The sequence below is a fragment of the Dipodomys ordii genome, unplaced genomic scaffold, assembly GCF_000151885.1.
Source record: "Dipodomys ordii isolate 6190 unplaced genomic scaffold, Dord_2.0 Scaffold40, whole genome shotgun sequence".
NCBI lineage: Eukaryota > Metazoa > Chordata > Mammalia > Rodentia > Heteromyidae > Dipodomys > Dipodomys ordii.
The window spans coordinates 8372686-8378685 of record NW_012267256.1 but is presented as its reverse complement, the minus strand read 5'-3'; positions in this window follow the sequence as shown (position 1 = coordinate 8378685).

Sequence of the window (6000 nt, the reverse complement as noted above, 5' to 3'; positions counted from 1 at the left end):
AGGGAGGGAGGGAGGGAGGGAGGGAGGGAGGGAGGAAAAGGAAAGAAGGAAGAAGAAAAAAAACTGGTTACCTCCTCAACCCTTTCTTATTACACTTTTCCAGACACTAGAAGCTGGAAAGTGAAAACTTCATTTCTAAAACATCCTTCCATTTGGGGTTTTGTATGTGACCCATGTTTCACCACAATAATACACTTAGCCAGGACCCGTAAGAAGGAAAGAACAGAGAGCGAAGAGCCGCACAAGGGAGCTCCCAGCCAGACAAGCGCAGCGGCAGACGGCTCACGTCTGTGTCTCCGTGGGGTCACTGGCAGCAGGACTAGTGTGGAGAAGAAAGCCAGGCTGGAAGGAGAATTGCCCTGCAACTCTTTTTGATTGGGAGCAAAGGAGCCATCGGGGCTACATTCCGACTGTGAGCCGTCCAGCTTCCTGGGTTGCCCTCAGGGAGAGGAGAATACTAATAAGCCTGAAGTTTATTGTATAAAGCCTCCCTTCCTGAATGCAAACTCGGCTTTAATCATTTTTGCTAAATCCTAGTGAGTTGAAATTAGTGTGTGTTATTATCCTACACAGGATGGACTATTACCTGAGACGTGTATGGCTAGAGAAGGCTAACATATCGATTTTCTTTTGCCCATATTAGCCAACTTCTGGGACCTGAACGCAGGAAGCTAATAATAAACAGCTTTGGAAATGAAGCTCAAAAAGGAAGACGCAGATTTCATGGGGGGGGGGGGGTAACCTCATCTTTTACCAACAAAGCCACATTGCTAGAGGTATTTCTGAGTATACACACAATGACTAGTGTAGAAATATACATATATATGCATACATATATATATATATTTGAAGTAACTGACTTACATTAATAATATATATCTCCATGACAAAGCCTAGATATTGGAAAACATTAAGTATGTACCTATTAGCCATAAAATATATTATGCTTCAAGTCACATAACATCCATCAGCAGGTGGAAGTTACTTTTCATATCTTCCATAGAACTGGCATTACTAGGATATAAAAGAATGGGGTTGGTGAATTAGCAGTGGATGTTTACCGAAATGCCATTGTTAGAACACTTTGTTCCCCCCAACTATCTTGGGTTTTGTTCGGGCTTTACCCTAGGATGCTCTGCAGTCTCTGTTTCAACTAATTACTATTTATTCATTCTTCAGATCGATCAGCCTAAAATTGCTTACTCAGAAAAACCTTCCCTGACTCCCAACCACATCAGTACTCTCTCCTTGCTTCCTGTAGAAACTTTCCCAACACATTATCAGACTTGTCAATCATCGACTCTATGGCCTTCAATTCTTTTCTCTGACTCCTCCATTTGCTTGCAAGTCAACTGGGTTGTCTAGATCTGTTTTATCCCATCACACGTGCCTCACCAGAAACTCAACATTTTTTTTTAAGAAACAAGTAAACAAGTGAATATACTTTGCTTGGAGACATGCTAAGCACTGTCTTATTCAATCCTCACAACGAACATGAGTTTGTCATTTTATTATCCTCATTTGCAAAAGTCTGAGAGCAGAAATATAACCCACCATAGCTCCCATACCTAGTAAGGGACGGCACTGAGCTCAAAGCCTGGGATCCTTCCACTGAATTGCATTATCATTTGTTACCCTTTGGTATTGGTTAAACTTGTCTCTCATAGATTCCTGCTTTGGCATCTTGGTCCTTAGAATGGCAATGCTGAGGTGGTAGCAGCTTTAAGAAGCAGAGCATGGGGCTAGGTAATTAGAGCATGAGAGCATCATCCAGCATCGTCCTCAGGAGAGATTAATGCTGGTCTCTGGAGCAAGTTAGGTGGGTTATTTTGAGAGGGGGGTTGTGATCATAGCATGTCTGACTCCTGAATCTCCATGGCATCCCACCCTGCCACAGAGACAGTTTTTTCCTTTCCCAGCTACTCTTACCACGATGCTATTCCCCGCATTATGATGTAGAAAGAGCAAACAATGGGATCACCTGAACTCTTCACACTCCAGAACTATGATTCCCACCCCCAGTCCACAAAACAATCAGCCTGTTCTTCTTTAAACATTATCCAGCTCAGGTATTGTAATAGTGACAGAACATATACCATCACACCAGAATGTTTGAGAGAATAGCTTCAGATACATTTTCCTGCCCTGGACATGAAAGCAAAGAAGAGAATGGAATCATTACCAAAAAGCCAATGCTCACAGTTTGGTCACATGGAAGCCTGTTACAAATGGAAGGCGGTACACTATTAGGTTCTGATTTGAGATTCTTTTAGCACATCTGTGCTAAGAAGCAAAAGCTGGAAATTCAGAAAACAGATTTCATACCTCAGAGCTTCAGAAGTGGATTGCTAAATCCCTCTATACACATTGAATTTTTATGATTCCATACCTTCTAAAAGTAGTCATGTTAAGCTTATGAAATAAATTATAAATATATGATCATTTTTCTGGGCATTTTCCCATCAATAATCATCTAGCTTATTTTACTTGTAAATGGAATCTTACCGTGAATAGATATTGTTAGGACTAATTTTGCATAAATGTGATGTTTCTCTTTTCATTTTTTAACCTCTTATTTCCTTTTACATAAATCAGCCATTATATCCTCTCCAAAAGAGTCCACCTTAACTTCAGTCTACATCCGTTCATGTATTATGTATGTTGACATAATTCCATTTCATCCTCTTAGACATTGTAAGAGCAACTTTTTGGTCGTTATGTTGAGGAAGTTCATGTTATTTGTGCTTTTCTGCATCCTACTTCTCTTAGTCCAACTCCACTGGGATGGATTGTTTTTTTAATGACATTTTTAAATGGCTGCATTGGGGAACTTTTCTTTGGAGCCCCTCTCTGTACACTGAGGGTCTCGCTAATTTCCTTTTACTTTCAAAAACACTTACTCAGTTTTAAAATGAATAAACTAGTAAAAAAAAAAAAATCCTGTGGTCTACACATATCATTTCTTGTTACTCTATGGGGAACAAATGGCCTCTTCTTGTTGGCCACTAGGAGGTGCTGTGAGAACAGAGTCAAGAAGCAGAGTTTGGTGCACAGATTTAGAGACATTTGTTATGAAGCTCACGTCTGTCTCCTCACTGTTCTAACCAAACTCTTCTTCATTCTCAGCTGAAGATACAGAGCTGTTCCCAGCTTCTCCACAAAGCTTTGCTAAAGGAGGGAACAGATCTCTCTGGCTTTCTCTCTGGAGCATCTTCCCCACCCCTCCAGCCCCCATAGCACAATGACAGCATCACCAGGGATTTCTTTTCTGCTTCTCCACAGTTGTTCACAGACCCACAACTATCAACCACAGCCCTTATCACGACTCTCATGGCTACTGTAGGACCACGATTCACAAGAACACAATTTCCAGTCCGCAGCCTAAGAAGCGGACACACATGCTCCCATTTGCTAGTCAAGCACACCGTCTATTCCGTTATACAGATGACCTATGTCATACAAATAAGATACATACAGGGTCTTCTCTCAGGCCATCGGTTAGGCTGGTTGACTGTGTGGCCCACCCTGTGTCTCCATTTTCAACCCTTGCGCCATTACCACAAAATCCAAGCGTACCCCACATTCCCTGTGCTTTGCCAAAGATCACAGAGCTGTGATGATTTTGCATCTGGTATTAGTCCTGGGGTGCATGCCCTCCTTCTCTACCCAACAGTAACCCCCTGACCATAATTAACACTGTACCTATGAGATCAATTCCTCCTTTAGGAAATCAGCTCCCATCCCCGCCCCCCATCCATTCATGGAGCATCCCATAGAAAACTACTCCATCTTCAGACTGCTTAAATATCTGACTCCTCTTCCAGAAGGCACCTTCTAAAATCAAGCCTAACTGCTTATAGTCTACATCGGATTCTGGGGTTGATATACAACACACACTTAATATGTATGCTTATAAATCAATCAATGGTGGAATGGATAAGCTGTCAAGGGTCTCTCAGAAAGAACTAGAGTCAACCCCAATTCTTAGCAGCATAAAATAAATGAAATCCAAGCTGACTTGTTCCTTTCAGAGAGGATTTGGGTGACCAGTTCATTTCTCTAGCCAATTAGTAACCAATAAAGCTCCCTTGGTTTTTATTCTGCAACTAACCTGTTGTACCAGTTTGTGGTTCTGGGTAGTGGGAATTGAAAACCTCTAAGAGTATGTTAGGCTATTCACCTTTGACCAGGCTGGGTTATTAGTTGCTGCTGGGACGTAAGGTTCCATTTTACTTTTACTAGAGTGAAAATACTGCAGGGTCCTGAATTATATCTCTGTTGTTAGAGGGAATACAAAGAGAACATTTCACTTTTCTTTCATTAGAAAAAAAAACATTGTGGTTAAAGTAGATATTATTTTTTCTCTCTCTTTGGGAAAACAGGCGGAGGCTGGTTAGTTTTGTTGGGCTTACTTGTCATTTCCTCTAGCAAAAGGCAAATCAATCCTCCTGGGAAAAGAAATGAAGACCCAGCAACGTGAAAGTCACTAGGGCCACAATTACTCATGTTCTTTCTCATGTGGTGTTTTCTTTCTGTGAACTCCAGTCACCACTAATGAGAATGCCCAATTATTACATCTATTGACTGGGAGCAATGCACTTTCCTGCTCAATAACACAACAGTCGATGGCAGCTCATTCTAATGAGAATGTGGGTGATTGTGGGCTTCTTTGCCCAGAAATACAGTCCAGGAGGCAGAGTCTAAATTGGACTTGCAGTTACAAATGCATCTTTTCACGGTTATGGCAAAGAGAACTTTGGACAGATAATCCCCTCTCTCACAAAATTTGGCATTCTACTGTGTGTGTGTGTGTGTGTGTGTGTGTGTGTGTGTGTGTGTGTGTGTGGTATAATAGTTTGTGTATGAAAAAAATACTTTCTTTTCTCATGCTCCAAATTCTAAAATGCATTCTTTACACTGCCTTTCAACACGTGTGGTTAAAATTTTCGTTATTATCAAAGGGGTTCAGTTGTGATGTTTCTATACACAGAACACAATATCCTTCTCTATCTTACTTCCTCCATAACTCTCCCTTGCCACCTTCCTGGCTTCTTAAAACAATGTCAACAGCTTTCATTGTTCTATCCTTTTTAAAAATACTGTTTTAGGGCTGGGAAGGTGGCTCAGTGGTAGAGCGCTTGCCTTGCATGCATGAAGCCCTGGATTCAATTCCTCGGCACCACAGACACAGAAAAAGCTGCAAGTGGCGCTGTGGCTCAAGTGGTAGAGTGCTAGCCTTGAGCAAAAGAAGCTCTGGGACAGTGCCCAAGCCCTGAGTTCAAGCCCCAGTACTGGCAAAATAGATAGATAGATAGATAGATAGATAGATAGATAGATAGATAGATAGATAGATAGATAGATAGATAGATAATTAACTTTAAGTAGTTGTACAAACAAGTTGCCATTCACCAAAGCAGTTTATGAGTACAGTGCCTGTTTATCAATGTCACCCCTTTCAACTTTCTCACCCATCCCTCCCCGCCTACCCCTTCCCTTATTTATCCTAATTTTAAGTTATGTAGTGAACATTTTTGCTATTTAACAAAGCAGTTTATATGCATCTTGATCATCGCTGCAGTATCTTCACCCCTTTGACACACCCCTTCCCTCATTTTTCTCAAATAGAGGTATATACAGTGCAATCTTGATGGCATTCTTCCCCCTTTTCCTCTTCATTCTTCTACCCCTCTCCCCTGGGCCCCGCCCTCCCCTCTTCCCAGTACCCATTTCCTGGTACTTACTTTGTTGGAGAGTAGACTCTCCACAGAGTCTACTGCACTCCATTTAGTTCATTTGTAACCCTAAAATACACTTTTAATACCACAGGATCAGAGAATTGGATGGCATCCTTGAACATTATCTATCCCGTGCAGAAATAACTTTAACTCATCCCTGAAAGTAAATTACCTACCTTTCTCAGGTATCTCAAGGAGACCTTGTACAATCAGGGTATCCTGCTATCTCTTGGCACAATTTGCTTCCTTAATTGTCTTCATTTCC